Source organism: Tarenaya hassleriana, unplaced genomic scaffold (genome assembly GCF_000463585.1).
Source record: "Tarenaya hassleriana unplaced genomic scaffold, ASM46358v1 Cleome209, whole genome shotgun sequence".
Taxonomy (NCBI): domain Eukaryota; kingdom Viridiplantae; phylum Streptophyta; class Magnoliopsida; order Brassicales; family Cleomaceae; genus Tarenaya; species Tarenaya hassleriana.
In genome coordinates, this window is record NW_010965443.1 from 153,045 (window position 1) to 174,526 (window position 21,482).

The following is a 21,482-nucleotide window of genomic DNA, read 5'->3' on the forward strand; positions in this document are numbered from 1 at the left end:
CCCACGGTGTGGCCTTGGTAGAGCTCTTCCATGCGCTCCACTGGAAGTGTAGAGCCACCTTAGATGCCACGTCTAACTCTGACATCCCCCAATCGTCGACGTCAAATGCATCTCTGAGTGCTCGGCATAACAGACATACCTCTAGGGTCGTGACGTTACCCTAATCTTGTCTGGCAAATAGACCTCCGGACATAAACATATGTAGGTATCGTACCGCCGGGTGTCAGATCCAGGTGGACTTCCCTTTTCCCCTCGATGCATCCTGTGATGTAATGGTTGTCCAGAACTGATGGTAGGCCTCGGTGGGGATGTCTGGCCATATGCTCGTGGTTCCATGTGGGACCCCGAGTATCTCTGCGAAGTCCGCCATGTTGAAGCAGTAAGTCTGGTTGGCCAGACGGAAAAGCATGTAGGCGTCTTCTATCGAGCCATTCTCTGGGAAGTAACACCCTTAGGAGGACAGGAATTCCTACGTGAGGTGCTTGTAGGTCTCCTCCCGTGTCATGAATAGTTTGTCCCATCCTAACTGATGGAACATATATCTCACTTGCTCCTCTATCCCGAGCTTCTGGATGTCGTTACTCACGAATTTCGTCGGTGAAAGCCCCTGGCCTGCCAACCTGATATGGCGGTTTCTCTGACCCGCGAGAACATACTGGATGCGTGGGGGCTGCTCGCGGGTGATAGTGATGGGTGTTAGCTTTGTGAGTTCTCCCACTGTGCTCTCGGGTATCTCAAACGGGTCTGTCTTGGGAGCGGTGTCGCAGTATACTTCGAAATCCATCTGCTCAAGATATAAAACATCAAACGGTTAATTATAGCATGGATGGTTCGAAAAGAGATCGTGATAAGTCGATAAACAACGGAAAATCTGTCTCATAGTGTTTCGGTCCTATACAATCTAGTTTATGGCCGTCTGAACCGAACGTGTGAATTTTTCTGCGCTGACAGGGTCCTGGTCCATCAGGTCTGTGTGACAGACCGTCGGGTCTGTAATATCAGACACGGGAACGGACGGACTGGGCAGAACAGGTGCGGAACGATCGTTGTGCTCAGGCTTCGGTCTAGCAGCATCTGGAACGGACGTTCTGCATACGCAGACCGTCCGTTCCAGGGCTCTTTGTGTCCCTTTTTCTCCGCGAGCCAGACCCGCCGTTCTACGCCTGAAGACCGTCCGTTCCAGGGTTCCGCCATTGTTAAGCTTCGGAAACCTTCGGGTTTTCACGGTTTTCTCCCCTAGAATTCCTAAATGCGATCAATTCTAAACAGATTTTGCAAGAATTAAGGCCTATACTCATCAATCGCTCAAAAATGTTTTGATTATACCTTAGGGGATTGAGAATGGAACGAATGGGAGCAAGAGTGAGAGAGAGGGAGAGAGAGTGGGGGTTCGTCGCGGACTGGGGAGGTTCGCCGGAGGTGGAGGCGGCCGGAATCTGCTGGAGAAGTCGCCGGAGGGGGAGAGGTCGAGTTCGGTCTGAAGTGTGTGCGGAACGAAGTGTGGGCAGACTGAACCCCCACTTACCTTTTTATTGCGATTTTCGGACCCTAGAACGGACGTTCCGCTGAGCTAGACCGCTCGTTCCACCTGTCTCAGAACGGACGTTCCGCTTCGGCAGAGACCGTCCATTCCACATGTATCAGAACGGACGTTCAGCTTCGGCGTAGACCGTCCATTCTTCCTCGTTCCAGGCAGCTTCCCGACTTCACGCTTCGATTCCTGTTTTCCTGCATCACGACCTGTCTAATCCGGTTCTAACCAACATCAATCACACCAGGAAAGTATCAAACCCAATCAAAAGAGTGCAAATGAATGATTCTAAGTGAAATGCAAGTGCTAAAAAGGATACGAAAAAGGATATATACAAACTCGAGGTGCCTCCCGAGAGCGCTTATTTATGGTCCTAAGCTTGACCGTGGGGTTGCTCACTCGTCTTGAGGATGAGAGAAGCTCATCGAGCTCCTCTCTTTGTCATGCTCTCTGGGTTGTATATCTTCAGCCTTTGCGCGTTGGTCTTAAATGTATCCCCTCCATAGCCATATAACTCTATCGCTCAATGAGGGTAGACGTGCTTAATCATGAAAGGCCCCAACCAACGCGATCTCAACTTGCTTGGAAATAATTTGAGCCTTGAGTTAAAGAGAAGTACCTGATCACCTTCTCTAAAACCCCTTTGCAAAATCCGACGATCATGCCATCTCTTTGTTCTATCCTTGTAAATCCGGGCATTCTCGTATGCATCCAACCAAATCTCATATGCCCTGTACTCAAGCTCAACCGCAAGTGACAAGCTTTCCCATAGACAAGTTGAAAGGGAGACATACTGATGGGTCTTGAAGGCTGTCTTATACGCCCATAGAGCGTCATCAAGCTTGGACGCCCAATCTTTCCTTGACCTTGACACCGTCTTCTCAAGTATTGACTTGATCTCCCTATTCGAGACTTCAACTTGCCCGCTTGTCTGAGGGTGATACGGGGTAGCCACCTTATGTCTCACACCATACTTCTTCAAAAGCGCTTCTATGGTGCGGTTGATGAAGTGAGATCCTCCATCGCTAATCACGACCCTTGGCATCCCGAATCGCGAAAAAATCACCCTCTTGAACATCTTTGTCACCACTTTCGAGTCGTTAATGGGACTTGCCATCGCTTCTACCCACTTGGTGACATAATCGACCGCCACAAGGATGTACTGATTCCCATAAGAAGATGGGAACGGTCCCATAAAGTCTATGCCCCAAACATCAAAGGGCTCCACTTCCAAGATGTAGTGCTGAGGCATCTCGTGGCGGCGGAGATGTTCCCCGTTCTCTGGCAAGCATCGCAAGAAGAGACGTATTGATGAACGTCTTTGAACATTGATGGCCAATAAAACCCTGCTTGAAGAATTTTAGCCGAGGTCTTCGATGCTCCAAAATGACCAGCATAGTCCGAAGAGTGACAATGATGAATCACACTCCGGACTTCCTCTTCGGGCACACAACTCCTAAAGAGGCGCTCTTGAAGAGGTAAGGCTCTTCCCAAAAATAATCTTTGATGTCTCTGAAGAACCGCTTCCTCCCATTGCAGTCCAACTCGTGAGGAATGTAACCGCTGACAATGAAGTTGACAAAATCTGCGTACCACGGGTCTCTCTCCTTGACTTGCTGATCATACGGTTTTTCCACCGGTTTTCTAACGTCATGCATTAAAATTCTTCATACATTTTAGGTATTATAAGACGTTAGTCAGCCATGGGTAGGCTCTTTTGCTTGTTTTTCCCTTGCAGGACGATTCCACGAGAATTTTCACGGGCGTGGCACGAAAGAGCACGGTTTCGGGAGGACCCGGGGAGCTCAGAGAATTCAGACGGGTCGCCCGCTTTATGGGCGACCGCCTGAAAATGGATAAAAATGCAGAATTGGAAGTGTCAGAGAAGAATGAGCGACCGCCTGAAATTATGAGCGACCGCCCGTTTTCTGAGCAACCGCCTGAAATTATGAGCGACCGCCTGAAAAGAAGAAAATGAGCGACCCTGAAGAGAAAATGAGCGACCCTGAACAAAAAATGAGCGACCGCCTGATATCAAATGCGGCCCAAAAAGGAAAAGCCCGAACTTTGAGGTGAAAACCTAATTTTGCACTTTCATTAAAAGAGGAGTTTGAGGAGAGAGAAGGGGGGCTGCACACTTGGAGAGAAAAATCAACTTGGAGAAGAGGAAAGGGAGATTTTGGAGATCTAGGAGGCTTGGAGAAGAAGAAGGCCACCATTGAAGACCATCTTGAGCTTTTCTTCTTCCATGTTTCTTCATTTTGCTTTCTGTTTTGAAACCCTAGTTATGGAGTAGTGACTTTGTTGTGGGTGAGGGATCCCCACTTTTGTATGGATACCTATGCTTAACCTATGATGTTTATGAGTTTTCTTCCATGGGTTTGATGTTTTGTGCTTAATGCTATCAACTTTGGCGAAATCTTAGTTGGTGTGATGTTAGAACACATTGATCATAGGGATATGGGGATGATGTTTGGAACCAAACATCAAATGAGTGAGTTATTCACATTGGGAGATGGCTTAACTTGCTTAGGGTTCATGATAGGGTACATTAATGTATCTAGAGATCATTTAGATCATTGGGAGATGGGTAAATCGATTCTCTAGGTAGTGAGTTTAAGCTCGGGAGAGACAAACTCTAGATGAAGTGCTTGAAACCCTCATTTGGAAGATAAACCCGTAGATATTGTAGTATCATCAACCGCCCATGCAAGTCTTGAGGGATCCCGAACCCACAACGCCTAGAATCATTGTTTGCAACCCCGTTAATTTTATTTGCGAAATTTCATTCTGATACCCATCACAAATCACATTTTTATTTGACCATCAATCTAGCTTAGGGATAGACTAATACAACCTAGTCCTCGTGTTCGCCCCGTTACTACAACTACTATATACTTGCGGATAGTGGTACGAATCGGGTAATATATATAACTCAGTGCGTGCGCATCACTTGCACCGCCATCACGTGATCATCTCGAAGACAATCATTCATCTGAATCTTCTCATGGCATTCAATTCGGGATAGATGGTCGGCCACTCCATTCCCTATACCTTTCCTATCCCTGATTTTCAAGTCGAACTCTTGCAGCAAGAGCACCCATCTAATCAGTCTAGGCTTGGCGTCTTTCTTGGACAGAAGGTACCTCAAGGCAGCATGGTCGGTATAGACGATCACCTTCGACCCGACCAAGTAGGACCGAAACTTCTCAAAGGCAAATACTATGGCGAGTAGTTCCTTTTCGGTTGTGGAATAATTCATCTGAGCATCGTCTAAGGTTCTACTCGCATAGTATATGGCGTGAAGCTTTCTGTCTCTCCTCTGACCCAAAACAGCTCCCACTGCAAAATCGCTAGCGTCGCACATGAGCTCAAAAGGAGCTTCCCAATTCGGCGGCTGAATGATGGGCGGAGAGATCAATGCCTTTTTCAGAGTCTCAAAGGCGGCCTGGCACTCATGGGTGAACTCAAAAGGCAAGTCCTTTGCAAGTAATTCGGTCAAAGGCCTCGAAATCTTCGAGAAGTCCTTGATGAACCTCCTGTAGAACCCGACATGTACCAGAAAACTTCGGATCCCCTTAACATTCCGTGGAGGCAGCAGCTTCTCTATCACTTTGACCTTAGCTCGATCAACCTCAATCCCCTTGCTCGAAATCTTTGGCCTAGCACAATCCCCTCTTGGACCATGAAATGGCACTTCTCCCAATTCAGCACAAGATTCGCCTCAACACACCCGTCCAACACTCGGCGCAAATTCATTAGACACACAGAAAAGGAGGGCCCATGGACGGAAAAATCATCCATGAACACCTCCATAACATCCTCAATGAGGTTAGAAAATACAGCAGTCATGCATCTCTGAAATATCGCCGGTGCATTACTTAAACCAAAAGGCATCCTACGGTATGCAAAGGTGCCATATGGACATGTAAAGGTGGTTTTCTCCTGGTCGCTAGGGTGAATGGGGATTTGGAAGAATCCCGAGTAGCCATCAAGAAAACAAAAGTGGGAATGCAAGGCTAATGATGAGGACCTCGGAATTCCGAGCGATACATCAAACTATATCTTGGAGGTAAAGGAACACATGGAGCTAATGATAGCTTGGAACGGGAGCACGGAGCTAGGAGCTCAACAGAATAGCTTGGAGCTTAAGCAATGCTTGGAAGATGCACATTACAACAATGAAAGGCTACAAGGAGATACACGATCAAACCTTCAAGAATCAAGCAGCAAATGTGAGCGAAATACATCTCAAATTACAGGACCAAACACACGAGAATCACGAGCATCATCTCGACCCAAACCACCTCTCATGGGTGCCAAATCTTGAGCTCCTTGTGTTAACGTCATTGCATCCATCAATCACGCCTTGAACGCATCTCGAAATGGAGCTACACACCTTCCTTGTTTTGGATCAGCTAAGGCACGAAACTTCTCCATATTACAAGCCTAATTTGCTTCATTCCCAAGTCATTCAGGCAAAATAAGCTTCTTGAGTCACAAGTCAATTCCCAACAGCTAGTTTCTACCAACCACCACATTTAATGCAAGAGGCTCCACCTATCTTGCATGGCATTTACCATTAATGTTATCTCTTTTGTTTTGCCTTTAAATATGAGTTGTAAGACATCATTTGGATCAGATTTTTGAAGATGAATTAAGTAATTTCGAGCTTGCCTCACTCTCTTTGTTGGAGTGTCCGACATTCTTTTCTGTTTGTCCGAGAAATCCCGTCTTGGTTTGTCCGAGGCTTGTCTTGGTTTGTACGAGACCCTATCCTCCATTCTCCGTTCATCTCTCGACTAAGATTCGAATTCGAGAGCCTCTACGAGTGCCGGTGATCGGATCAAAGTCCCGCAGCCCTATTCCCTTTGCTCCTTCTCCAACCGTTTGTTCGTGAGTTCAAGTGCCGCTATACGCGAGCCGGTGATTGCGATCAGACTTGCTCCCATCCTCCTCCATGCGTGTATCATTTTGGTATCAGAGCTTGCTCGAGCCATAGGACGTGCCCCGGGTGAGATCTATCCTTTTACGATTTCGTTTTATTGTCATTTCAATTTTGTTTCATAACGAAACCGAAAAACTGTTCCAAAACATAAGTTCCGAAAGTCTGATTTTGTGTTCTGTTTTGATAGGCTGTAAACGAGGGATTCAAGCAAGATTCACGAGCCTCAAACATCTCCAAATCATGGTGAAATCCTTCCTTGATCGAATCTGATTATGTACTTTGTGATTGTCGAATTTGTGTGCTCATTTGTATGCTCAACTCTTTTAATCATGAATTTATCGAAAGAAGAATAAAGTGTTGTTTTGAAGATTCTTCAAGACATCGATGGTCGACTTGCTCGTCTTGAAGATATTCAAAGCAAACGTAAATGTTTCCAAGAAAGACGTAATATCCGTCAACGAGAGACTTATGACCACGGACGGCATGACGATTACGAGGGAGCAAAAATTCTGCATGGACGCAAACATGAACAAAAACATCAAGGTAACAACACGTTGTCCTTATATACTAATCCTATTCGCAAGAACGTGAATTACAAGTGTAGGGACCAAGTTCATATGGCACATCAATGTCCCAAACGACGAGAGAAGTCTATCAAGGATGAAGGGGCATATAACTCCGATAAAGAGTCCGAGTATGTGACCGAAAAGAAGGAAACAACCGAGGATCCCAACCGCGAGACCGAAAGTGTATCCAAGAGCGTGATAAAGGCCAATGAAGAGCTGCAAGAGTTAACAAAGATGCACTAGAGGTGGTAACACAAAATGAGGGCCTCAAACTTACGAGCCAACCTAGGACAAATGACTCACCACCGATAACGTTTGGATCATAAGTCAAGAACGTGGAGCAAAAACCGGTAACTTCATTCCTATTTTCATTCTTGTTTATGATTCATGCTCAGATCAGAATATACCGCAAATTGAGAAACTAAGGGAAAAGCTCCAAAAGGAATACTCTTACGAGTATCTCAAGGAGTGCACATGCAACATTGATACATTTGTTCCTCTAGAAATTATCCATAGTTTGCAGGTATTACATGCTAATGAAGAGGAGATTGACACAATAAAAACATGGACATCTCCGAGTACCATCCAAGCTCAAACTTCACATGGATTAGATAGCTTTTATGCCACCAATGCTTGTACACGACGGATAAGCCATAACATGGGGGAACCGACCGGTAATGATGTTCTTATTTTCATTCTCATTTACGATTTATATCTTGCATTGCCAAAATGGTCACTCATAGATTCGAGAACGCAAGGATGGGTCATAACCAATTCCCCGAGACCTTCACGTGGTAACTTTGTTCTTATCTTTATTCTTGTTTATAACCAAAGGAAGCAATTTGATGAGAACACAAGCTGCACTAACATTGTTGTCCTAGATTTTGTTACTAAATTGCAGATCTTGTGTATGGTCGAAAAGAAGATTGAGGCAAATCAAACATTGATCATTGAAAGCCTCATCCGAGCACACGAAGCCAAATACTTTTATCATAGATGCATGGATGATTCAAGGATTACAACCGTCTCAAACCCAAAGTTAACCAAGAAGGATGAGCCTTTCGAACGAGGAGAAGCGAATTTGGACTTAGACCTCTAGGTGTTCGAGTAGATTGTCGACAAGCCTAATTTGCTTCATTCCCAAGTCATTCAAGCAAAATAAGCTTCTTGAGTCACAAGTCAATTCCCAACAGCTAGTTTCTACCAACCACCACATTTAATGCAAGAGGCTCCACCTATCTTGCATGGCATTTACCATTAATGTTATCTCTTTTGTTTTGCCTTTAAATATGAGTTGTAAGACATCATTTGGATCAGATTTCTGAAGATGAAGTAAGTAATTTCGAGCTTGCCTCACTCTCTTGTTGGTGTGTCCGACATTCTTTTCGGTTTGTCCGAGAAATCCCGTACTGGTTTGTCCAAGGCTTGTCTTGGTTTGTCCGAGACCATATCCTTCATTCTCCATTCATCTCTTGACTAAGATTCGAATTCGAGAGCCTCTACGAGTGCCGGTGATCGGATCAAAGTCCCGCAGCCCTATCCCCTTCGCTCCTTCTCCAACCGTTTGTTCGTGAGTTCGAGTGCTGCTATACGCGAGCCGGTGATTGCGATCAGACTTTCTCCCATCCTCCTCCGTGCGTGTACCAGCTAACCTCTGTAGCATTTGGTTGATGAAGGGCAAAGGAAAATGGTCCTTACGGGTGTTCGAATTCAGCTTCCTATAATCAATGCACATCCTCTAACCCGTGACCGTCCTAGTAGGTATCAATTCGTTATGCTCATTTTTTACCACAGTGATACCCCCTTCTTTGGCACAACTTGCACGGGACTAACCCATGCACTATCCGAAATCGGGTAAATGATACCCGCATATAACAGTTTAAGCACTTTCTTCTTCACTACCTCCTTCATGGTCGGGTTTAACCTACGTTGATGTTCGATGGAGGTCTTAGAGTTATCCTCTAGATGAATGCGGTGCATGCAAATGGAAGGACTAATTCCTCTAATGTCGTCTAGAGTGTAACCCAAGGCTTGTCTATACTCCCTAAGCAATGCAACTAATTCAGCTAGCTCCACATCAGTCAAAGCAGCATTCACAATGATCGGGTAAGTAGAATTAGGTCCGTGAAATTCATACCTAAGCCCTTGTGGTAAGGGCTTCAATTCCACCTTTGGCACGCTTTCTGGATCCCAATCTTTCTTCCCGCTCGTCTCCACATTGGGCTGCTTGACTTGTATGGAGGAGACCGGAGCTTGATGACTCAGAGAGGATGATGGTTCCTCTTTGTTTTCCTCGTCCCTTAGCCAAGGGAACTCGCGGCCAGAACAAGATAAGGGCTCAACGGCCTTGTATTTCCAGTCCTCAAGCTCAATCGATGAGCTGTCATCTAAAGTCCGAACAATGCTCCGAACTTCTTCCCAATCGCAGTACACACTCTCTTGTACTGCGTTCAATGCCATCTCAAGAGGATCTGAATCTCTGAACTCATCCCTCACTTCGTCGACCAATGTGTCGATCAAGTCTAGGTAGAAGGAAGACTCCACCAAATGCGGCTGCTTAAGATTCTGATCAAGTCTGAACTCTACCGTCTCGTCACCAATCTTCATCATGAGTCTACCCTCTCTGACATGCACAACAGCATCGGCCGTATTCAGAAATGACCTACCAAGTATGATGGGGATTTTGGAATCCTCCGGCATGTTTAGAACCACAAAGTCGACGGGGACATAGAATTCCCCTATCTTAAGAGGCACATCTTCTAAAATCCCAGCGGGATACTTCACTGATCGGTCGGCCAATTGCAGTGCCATCCTTGTCAGTTTCAGCTCACCAACATTATGTTTCTTAAATATGGAGAGAGGCAGCAAACTGACACTTGCACCCAAATCGCAAAGCGCCCTCTCAATCTCCACATTCCCCAACTTGCACGGGATGGAGAAGCTATCGGGATCAGCCATCTTCTGCGGTAACTCCGTCTGCAATATGGCAGCACTCACCTCGGTGCTAAGTGCCACTGTCTCCTTCTCAACCGCCCTCTTCTTCATGAGTATGTCTTTCAAGAATTTAGTGTAGGACGAGATTTGAAGAACTACCTCGTGAAAAGGCATGGTCACTTCTAGTTTCTTCAGCATCTCGGTAAACTTGGCAAACTGGCTGTTTTCATTATACTTCCTTGCCCGAGATGGAAAAGGTAGAGGGGGTGCCTGTGGAGGAGGCGGAATATACCTCGCCTCTTCCCCCTCTACAACATGGCCTTTGCCTTTATCTAAGGCGGCCCTCCGAGGTTCATGTGAACCTTCTCCCTCTTCTCTGACGACTGGGGAGGTCTCCGGAAGTTGTCTTCCACTTCTCAAGCCTATGGCATTAATATGCTCCCTCGGGTTAGGATCAACCTTACCCGGAAATTGGCCTTGAGGTCTCGCAGCTCGGGATGCAAGCTGAGCAATCTGATGGTCCATCATCTTGATATGTGAATCCATCCCATCCAATCTCTGCTCAAAGCTCTCTTGCTTCCCCTTGAATCCTTGCATCTCTTGACTTAGGCTAGAAAATGAGTTTCTCTGATCATTCATTAGCTGAGCTAACATCGACTTTAACTCCGACTCTTCTTCCTTAGCCTGAGGCGGAGGGGCTCTGTATCCTTGATTCCTCTGGTTGTAGTCCTAGCCCTGATTCTGATACCCCTGATTCTGATATCTAGGCTGAAATCCCAGGGGTCCCTGAGGTTTCGCTCCGCTTTGATGCTGAGGGTTCAACGCTCCTTGCGGGTTGCCATAGGAAAAGCTAGGGTGATTCCGATTCCCCGGATTGTAGAAGTTCGACTGATTGTTATATTGATTTCTTCCCACATAGTCAACTTCTTCTATGGCTTCTTCTGCTTGTTCCACCATATACATGCCCGATTTACCCTTCTTGTAGCTTGATGGCAGAAAGCTCCGAAAGAATAGCTTGTAAAGCCGAAGACTCGCTAGCATCCCCTTTGACATCAGCCTTAGGTAAAGACCGTATGCTGCCCATTTCCCTTGAAATACTTCTCCCTTTCGCCATTTTAGCAATCTGTGCTTTTAAAGCCTCGAAAGAGAGGTCATACACACTGCCTCCGCATGCTGCATCAACCCATCCTCTCGTGTCGTCCCTAAGGCCATGTATGAAAGTAGAGAGGAGATACTTGTTGTCCATACCGTTGTGCGGACACATTCTCTGATAATCCTTGAACCTCTCCCAAGCATCATACAAGGTCTCATCATCATCTTGAGCGAAGGAGTTTATCTTGTTCAAGGCTAGCTGCGTCTTCATGGGCGAGTAGTATTTCATCATGAACTTCTCTTCCATCTCGTCCCATGTAGAAATAGAATTTGGCTCCAAGGTATAGAGCCAATCTCGCGCCTTGTCCATCAGAGAGAAAGGAAATGCCTCGATCATCGCGTCTTCCATTGTCACACCTGGCGGCTTCTTGATGGTTCGACACAACATCTTAAACTATGTAAGATGGAAATTCGGGTCCTCGTTATATCTTCCTCTGAAGCTCATTTGATTCAACATCTGAATGAACTATGGCTGCAGCTCAAAATGGTCTAAGGATGGTCGATTGATGCACGAAAGCAACTGAGTATGCTTGGGCGTCGAGTACATCCCAAGAGTCTGCGGATTAGCTCGGACGTGCTCTCTTGGTTGCGCTTCACCCCTTGCTGCCTCTTCTGCCATTATGTCCTCTCTTTGTTTTCTACGGATTTCCCTCTCGGTTCTGTCTATGTCCGGGTCAAAGACAAGCTCAAAATCTAGGTCGAGTTGTCTTCGAGTGGGACGTCTGCTCAAGCACTAAGGGAACCTGCAAAAAATTAAAGTCCAGAAAAAGGCAGAGAAGGTGAATCGAAGTGAATAAAAAGGCAGAGAGTAGGGACAGACACCCGATAAAGCCTAGAACGATCCCGGAAAAGTCAAGAAAAATCGGAAAAAATCTAGAAAAATTCAGAAAAGTCCAGAAAATTTCCAGAATAACTCCGAAAAAGTCCAGGAAATTCTGAAAATGTCCAGAGAGGTCCCAAAAAATCCAGAACAAGTCCAGAAAAGTCCAGGGAAATACAAACAGCAAAAATAAAAACAGAAAAATCAAGAAATAAAAGAAATAAAGAAAAATTGACTCAAGAGAAAAATAAAAATCACACAAACACACAAAGAAAAAAGAAATGAACAAACACACAAAAATCAAACCGAAAAATTCAAAGACTCCGGAAAGACTAACCTATAGTCAATCTATCCTAGCTATGGAAACTGTAAAAAATCTCCGGCAACGGCGCAAAAAACTTGATCAATTGCGTGACGAGTCTTAAATTTGTAATCCGAAACATAACTAATCCGCAAGTATACGGATGTCATAGTACCGGGGTCGAACACAAGGACTTAAGCGGTTAAGCTAGGAATCGATAAAAACTAGAAAAATGGTGAGAATAAAATTGGAGAATTGTTTTTGTGGTTTTGGAAATTGGAAGAAACAAAACAAGATGAAATAAAATCAAAGACAAACAGTATGCAAGAGGAGATAATCAATTGGAAAGGGTTATGGATTTCGGGGTTCACCAAACATGCGAGGACGTGCTAAATGTTGAGAATCTATTTCATGCTTCCTTTGAAATTGGGGATTCCAAGATAAAGATCGGGATTTGCTCTCTCGAACTAAATGCCCGCTACCCTAGAGACCATTCCATCTACTTTCGTAGCTTGGGATGAAATCCTAAGTGCATTAAACTCTCTTGTCAAAATCCTAGGTTGGATTGAACCGAATTTCTTTGCTTTCAATCGCAACCCATTTGAATGAATGCATCAAGGAGTCAAGGTGTCATGTCTCCATGGAAACCAAGACTCTAAAATCAAATCACGGGATTTTCATCCCAAGAGAGCATTAAAATCCATTCATCAATCCAAAGCATTCGCTCTCATTCAATGGCAATCTATCTACTCATGAACCCTAAGTCTCCAAAGAGATTCAATCAAAGAAGGATATGGAAAATAAACATAGAAATCACCCATTGAATGAAATGAAAGTCTAATCAAAGCATAAACATAGATTCATCAAGTGGGTTCACACATCCTCACATGAGGATTCACCCTCAGTCCATAACTATCTAACTACTCACAAACCATGTTCAAAAGGAAAGCAAAACAAAGCAAAGTGCAGAAATCATAGAGAGAGAGTAGAGAGATGCTCAAGAGGTCTTCAATCTTCAATGAATTCTCCTTCTTCTTTCTCCTCCAAGAGCTCTCCTTTTCTCCCAAGGTCTCTATTTTCGGCCCCCAATCGAACTTAGGGTTCCCCTCACTCATTTCCCCTAAAAAACCCCAAGAGAATGGCGAAACGGCGTAGCTTTGGCGGAGTCTGTCAAGTGCTCCGTCCGTTCTAGGTTGGTTTGGTTTTTCAGACCGTCCGTTCCAGCTTCTTCACAGACCGTCCGTTCCTGTATCTTCGGACCGTCCGGTCTGCACATGTGAACCGTCCGTTCTGAGTTGTATTACGGTCTGTCCGTTCTAGCATCCTGGTTCGGAGGGTTGTCTTGTGGTCTGTCGGGTCTGTGCACCCAGTCCGTCCGTTCCAGCATATGCGTCCGTCCGTTCCAGACCTAAAATCCGGGGAATTATGCTTCTGTCTTCTCCGTTTCGTCCCGAAAACCCTCGAGTTACTGCAATGGTCAAAACCTAGTCCCAGAGATCTAAAGATGACTCTAATATGCCTAGTATGTGTGAAAGCCGTTTAGAAACCAAAGGCATACTCGGTATAAAATCCAGATAAAATTCGAGCCATCAGGACTCATAGCAGTCAACACTGGGTTTGGAGCCACCTGAGATCTAGTTCGAGCTCTCGTTTCAGCTATTGCTCGAGACTCAGAACCCTTTCCCTTCTTCTCAACAATCTTAACCTTAGGTTTCCTGCTTTCAATCCTTTTTATACCTGAGTCTACCTCAACTAAATCATCCTTCTTTGATTTTATCATATCGGTTTCCGTTTTTTGAGTCAGCTACTACCTTAATCTCAAGGTTCTTGGATTTCTCTTTCTCAATTTGAACCGAGGGTGGTTCATCCATCTTCTTAGATGTATCTCTCACATTATTTTCCGATTCAGATTCTATACACCTTCTCATTCTTTTCCTCACCAATCTAGGCTCACTATCTGAACTCTCCTCTATATCTCTAATTGGATAAATGAAGAGATCATCGAGTTTACCAGAATCAGCTTGTTCTGGAGGGTCTGAGAGGCGAAAATAATCGATCTTTCGCCACCCTGGATGTTGAGCATTAAGCGCATCTTTTGTACCTCGTGGATGCTTGAGTCGTCTATCCTCTTTAGGTTTCCAAACTTGTGAAGGAGGTGAATCTTGCAGACGTCTGACCGATGATTTTGCTCGTTTCGATCCTCTCTTGCTCATTGCCCCTATTCGACGACCTGTAATGGAAGATTCAAACACGGATATAGAATTATGAGCGGGATACGTACCTCTCTCCAATGTTGGTCTTGTGTTCCTATCCGTGTGTGTGTGTTCCTTCGTCCTAAGCCCTTGAGGTAAGGGCTTCAGCTTCACTTTCGGGGCGTTCTCTAGACTCCAATCCACTTTATTCGGCGTCCCCGTTCTAAGTGGTGGCTCTCTGGTCTCTACAACGTGTTTAGTAGTCGTCATGGAGGGTTTGGAGACGTTCGTAGAGGAGTCAGACGCGTTGATATGAAAAACGTCTGAAGTGCTCAGAGACTGGATCCGGTCCGGATCTAGGTGAACTCGAACTGAAGGTGGGTCCGGTTCCACCTCTTCTAGAAACGTCTCAGAGCTGTGCATTGTGATTCGGACTAGATCCAGCTGAAATCGGTTCGAATTCGACGTATGTGAAAACTGATCTTCGTCCGATCCATCATTTAATGCTCGAGTAAGCTCCCGGATATCCTCCCAATTGTTGTATATACTCTCATTTGACGCAAGGAGAGATATCTCTAGGGGATCGTTTTCCCGAAACTGATCAAAGACTTCTTGAGTCAGAATCTCGTGCACATCGATATAGCATGTTGAATCGGCGGTGGATGGCTGCTTCATGTTGTGATATAAGGTGAACTCAACAGTCTCGTCATCTATCTTCATGGTAAGACGACCAGCTCGGACATGTACTACTGCATCGGCCATATTCAGAAACGAATGGCCCAAAATGATCGGTATCTTCGAGTCTTCATCCATGTCTAAGACAACAAAATCAACGGGAACATAATAATCTCCGACATTCAAAGGGACATCCTCGAGAATACCTGCGGGATACTTAACGGATCTATCCGCCAACTGTAGTGCCATCTTCTTCGGCTTAAGATCTCCATTGTTGAGCTTCTTATAGATAGACAATGAAAGCAAGCTCACACTGGCACCCAAATCGCACAACGCACGGTCAATCTCAATGTTTCCGATTTTGCAGGGAATCGAGAAAATACCTGGATCCGATCTCTTTCATGGCAACTTATGCTGTAGAATCGCAGCGCTCACTTAAAGGCTCAAGGCTACTGTCTCCTTCCCAATCACCCTTTTCTTAGTCAAGATATCTTTCAGAAATTTCGCGGGTATTTGTAGCATTGTCTCATAAAAGGGCTTCGCATCCTCTAACTTCTAGAGCATATCAACAAATCAAGACAACTGTGTATCCTCAACATGTTTCTATAATCTAGAAGGAGACGGAACGGGTGGTACCTTAGGTGGAGGAGCTACATACGGCGGTTCGCCTTCCTCTACATTCACTTGAGGCGTCTCGATAACAATGGTTTTCTCTTTCTCTTCAGTAGTGTATCTAGACATCGTCCCTTTTTCTGTGGTAGTAATAGGGACCGACTCAGGCAGGCTCTCTCAACTTCTAAGCTGAATGGCATTAACGTGTTCTGGTGGATTCGGTTCGGGCTTTCCAGGAAATTTTCCATGCTGCTTAGAGGTGATGCAAGCTGTGTTGGTTGTAATGCTCTACGATGATCCGTGATATGACATTTTGACTATGTATTGATTCATTGGTTTATGAATGCATTACTTTTCCCGTTATATGATTAGCATGTTTGTTATATTACGGTAAATATCCTTGAATCATTGCAGATGATTCTAAACTCCCTGGTCAGTTATCATTGTGGGAACAATGATGAATTAAGACCAGCATGATGTGTGATAGATGATTATGATCATGTGCATTGGATGCAAATCACAATCATGGGTTCTCGTTTGGAACGAGTTACTGGATGACCCGCATGAGATTGTCACATGGACATGAGTCATGACTTGAATCTCATACAACGGTTCGTTCTTGGATCCTCAGACCTGAGATGTCTAGAGTATCTGATATGAGGAGTGACGTGTCTTGACTGCGTCAAACGTCGTCTTTAATCGGATGATCATAACGGCGTTGCTCAGATACGTTCACGAATCATATGCAGATAGTAGACATGCAATACGGGACTTGTCACCTCCTACGCAGGAGAGATGTCGCTGGGCCCCTCGTGGAAATCGGACTGTGAAAATGCGTGGCCACGCTATAGATGAATGTACATCTATTTTATCAGTCGGTTTGCCTAGACGAGTAAGCGGTTGAACTAGAAGGGTGGCTCATTCCATGCCCTTGTTCAACATACGACATCGTGAGACAAAGGATCAGAACTCGAACTAATGCTGCCTTTGTTAGATCACCTCTAACTCTATTCTAGGGGGTGGTCATGGCATCTTGCTAGAGGCTAACTATGACTAGTGATCGCCGGTGCAGAGGCACGGACAAGGGGCGGCTCCTGACGAGCTTCTGGGTAGGGGGTACAGGGATGAATCGAACACACCGGAATGAGAGAGATCCGAGGGCTGCATAGGTATGGGACTATGCAGTCTAAGATAACATAAAAAGAATTAGTTGGGCTACTCATAGCAACAAGGTGCACCTACCTTTTTGGTTGACTATCCCGAGAGAACTCCAAAGTTAAGCGTGCTGGCTCTGGAGCAATCTCAGGATGGGTGACCTACTAGGAAGTGTCTCGGTATGCGTGCAAGTGAGGACAAAACAGGCTGAAAGGTCTCGAGTTGCTGTGTGATGGCAGTTTCGACAATTCGTAGCGGTCGCGGGTCGTTACAGATGGTATCAGAGCCGGTACTCTCCCAGTACGGTGTGGTTCGAGGACGAACCAGGCGGAAGCTGGTGGGCCTGTGACAACTCAGAGTACCGTAGGAGGGCGGGGAGTGATCGCCGGTGCAGAGGCACGGACAAGGGGCGGCTCCTGACGAGCTTCTGGGTAGGGGGTACAGGGATGAATCGAACACACCAGAATGAGAGAGATCCGAGGTCTGTATAGGTATGAGACTATACATTCTAAGATAACATAAAAAGAATTAGTTGAGCTACTCATAGCAACAAGGTGCACCTACCTTTTTGGTTGACTATCCCGAGAGAACTCCAAAGTTAAGCGTGCTGGCTCTGGAGCAATCTCAGGATGGGTGACCTACTGGGAAGTGTCTCAGTATGCATGCAAGTGAGGAAAAAACACGCTGAAAGGTCTCGAGTTGCTGTGTGAGGGCAGTTTCGACAATTCGCAGCGGTCGCGGGTCGTTACAGAAAGGGTTTCCAAGCCACTACCACTTCGAATGGGCCTACAGGGTCACACACCATTAGGGATGGAACACAGGTGAAGAGAACAACGCGATAAAGGAACGACGGAGCAATCTGGAAGAGTTCCAGATGGCCAGACCGTCCGGTCTAGACCTGGTCCAGATGGTCCAGCAAATTCGAACCGTCCGTTCCAGTAGAAATGGACTGTCCGTTCCGCAAAGGGCCAGACCGTCCGGGCCAGGTGTGGACCGGACGGTCCAGGCATCAAGACCGTCCGTTCTGCGTTGGATCACGGACCGTCCGTTCCGCGTGGAAAGCCAGACCGTCCGGTCCAAGACCTAGACCGGACGGTCCGACTTTCGGGCAGATTTCCTATTTCGCGTTTTAAGGGTTTTAGGCAATTCTAATTAATGAGAGAGCCGCCACAAACCCTAGAGAACGAACCTTAGACGTCCAAGATACTCATGAGAGCTTAGAGAAGCTGGATTTCGAGTTCTAGTGATTGGAATATCGATTCCAAATCAAGGACATCATTTTCTCTTCACAAATCCTAGCAGATATGTTCCAAAGTGTTGGAATTCATCCCGCCGGTGTGGATACGTGTAGAGGAGTTGTGCTTTCAACTCTTGGTGATTAAAACAGGCTTTGGATCGATTGATACTTCCAGATCTTGAAAGAACGAGGTAAGTATTCGAATCCCACGACGATATACACGATTGTTCGGGTTATTGCACAATTGGTTTTGTGTGACGTTTGGCTAGGTTTAGATCTTTCCTTCCGCTGCGTGAAACCTAGAATCCAAACCCTAGATCGATGAGATTGCATGCTAGGAACCCGAAGGGAACCCAACAAGCTGCGCAATCTGCATGTCCACATGCTTCACATGAGCCTCAACTCCATCTAACCTCCTCTCAAAAGTATCTTGCCTGACTTTTATACTCTTTATGTCGGTCTTCAGCTCAGTATTTCTGATCGAGCATTAGCTGGACAAGCATCGTCTTGATGTCCCTTCATCGCTCTTCGCACGTTGAGGCACTCGGTAACCCTGATTCTGCTGCCCGTATCCTGGATTCTGCTGCGCATATCCCTGATTCTGCCCCTGAAAACGTGACTGAGTGAAGCCCGGGGATTCTGAGGAATTCTATGCTGCTGTGCATTCAATGTTCCGCTCAGGTTTTCATAGGAGAGACCAGGATGATTCCTAGGCGCGTTCAGGTTGTAGAGATTAGAAGGATTATGGTACTGATTCCTTCCTATGTAGTTGACGTCCTCAACCGATTCTTCTTCTGATGTGGCTTGTGTTGGGATTCCTGAGATCTCTAGAGCGAATCTAATTCCTAAGAGATCGGTTCTAGAATTTGCGCAACGGATGTAAAACAAAATTTTGATGAAACCCTAAACCTAGCATGCATGATCTTGTAGAAACGTTAGAACGCTTACCTCAATCGATCCGGGGCCTGTATCAATTGATGTGTTCGTTCGATCACTTAAGGCAGGAAGAATACCTCGCCCTTTACACATATCCACACGGCATAAAGGATTCCAACGGTTGGAACTCGTCTGCTAGGACTGTAAAACGCTTTCTTCTTTCGCAAGGGTTTCAGGGATTTAACTTTTGGTTTTTCACTCTCAAAAACCTCTCAAAAAGGACTGAAAGTCGTGCCACAAAGGTTAGAAGGCGTTCCCCAAAGTTCATAGCCCTTAAAACCCTAATTTGAGTAAGATAAGGAAATCCCGACGTGTAGACCGATCAGTCTGGAGCATTTTCGGGACCGAACAACTTTTGCACGATACCTCTGGACCGATTGGTCTACGTCTGGACCAATCGGTCTGGCCTCCGCTCCACCGGGATTTTCTCGTCTTTTCTCGCGCGTTTGTCTTTTCCTGTGTGTGATCCTGTAGGCTCATCCGATATAGCAGTATAACCCGAAATCTCCATTTCGTTATACAAGTCATAGGCGATCTCTAGCAAGACACTATGACTACCTATCTCGAATAGAGTTTGTTCGTGATCTTACGAATGTCGATGATGATTCCGGTTGATGATCCTTTTTGTATCATGATATCATATGTCGAACATAAGGCATGGACAAGCCACCTTATCTGGTTCGACTGCTTTCTCGTTTACTGAGTTTGATTGTACGAGATAGACGACGTTCGTCTATAGTGCGGCCACACATTCCTAAAGTCTGTTCACACGAGGGGCACAGCGATATAGGTCGCTTCTCCTAGGTCCTTCATAGAAAACTGCATTCGTAACCAAGACTTTACGTCTTGCAAGGTAGGAACGTCATTCCCTATTAGGAGAATATCTTCCACGTACAACACTAGAAATACTATTGTGCTCCCACTGACCTTCTTGTAAACAAATGGCTCGTCCTCGTTCTGTGAGAAACCAAACCTTTTGATTGTCTCATCAAAACGAAAGTTCCAGCTCCTCGAAGCCTGCTTCAGTCCATAAATAGACCTCTGAAGCTTGCATGCCTTCCTCGGGTTCCTAAGATTGACAAAACCTTCAGGTTGGGCATGTACACATCCTCGGTCAAGTTGTTGGGTTTCCTGGGATCTCAAGAGCGAATCTAATTCCTAAGAGATCGGTTCTAGGGTTTGCCAACGGATGTAAAACAAAAATTTTGATGAAAACCCTAAAACCTATCATGCATGATCTTGTAGAAACGTTAGAATGCTTAGCTCAATCGATCTGGGGCATGTATCAATTGATGTGTTCGTCCGATCATGTATGGCAGGAAGAATACCTCACCCTCTACACGTATCCACACGGCGGAAAGGATTCCAACGGTTGGAACTTGCGCAAGGGTTTCAGGGATCTAACTCTTAGGTTTTCTACTCTCAAAAACTCCCCAAAGGGTCTGAAAGTCGTGCCAAGAGGCTTGGGAGGCGTTACCTAAAGTTAATCCCACTTAAAACCCTAATTAGAGCGAGTTTAGGAAATCCCGACGTCTGGACCGATTGGTCTAGGTCTGGACCGATCGGTCTGGAGCTTTTAACATGTGGACCGATCGGTCCATGGTTCCGGACCGATCGGTCTAGAACATTTTCCAGACCGAACAACATTTGCACGTTACCTCTGGACCGGTCGGTCTGGCCTCCGCTCCACCGGGATTTTCTCGTCTCTTCTCGCGCATTCATCCTTTCCTGTGTGTGTGACCCTGTAGGCTCATCCGATATAGCAGTATAACCTGAAATCTCTTATTTCTGTTACACAAGTCATAGGCGGACTCTAGCAACACACTATGACTACCTATCTCGAATAGAGTTTGTTCGTGATCATATGAACGCCAGTGATTATTCCGGTTGATGATCCTTTTGTATCGCGATATCATATGTCGAACATAAGGCATGGACAAGCCACCTTATCTGATTCGACTGCTTTCTCGTTCACTGAGTTCGACTGTCTGAAATAGACGACGTTCGTCTCTAGTGCGGCCACACATTTCTACAGTCTCGCTCACACGAGGGGTCCAACGATATCTCACTCTTTTACGAGAGGTACAAATCCCGTCTTGACTATCTACATTCCAGCACATGATTCGTTTCGTACCTGATACACGCCTTTATAGTCCTCCTGTTACACATGACGTTTGACGTATTCAAAGCACGCAACTCCTTATGTTGGATTCCGTAGATATCTCAGGTCTTAGGATCCAATCATGGAACCGCCATATGAGATTCAAGTCATGAAGCTAGTCCATGTGACAATCTCATGCGGGTCAACCCGGTATTCCGTTCTCTAACGAATACCTATGATTGTGATCGTATCCAATACCTATGATCATCTCTATGATCATCAATCACACATCATACTAGTCTTATTATACAATTATTCCCAC

The 21,482-nt window shown here is 45.6% G+C and overlaps 1 pseudogene; it reads right to left on the reverse strand.

Annotated features, from left to right (window-relative positions):
• Nucleotides 1-223: 223 nt before the first annotated feature.
• Nucleotides 224-11,468, reverse strand: LOC109116697 (annotated as a pseudogene).
• Nucleotides 11,469-21,482: the final 10,014 nt, after the last annotated feature.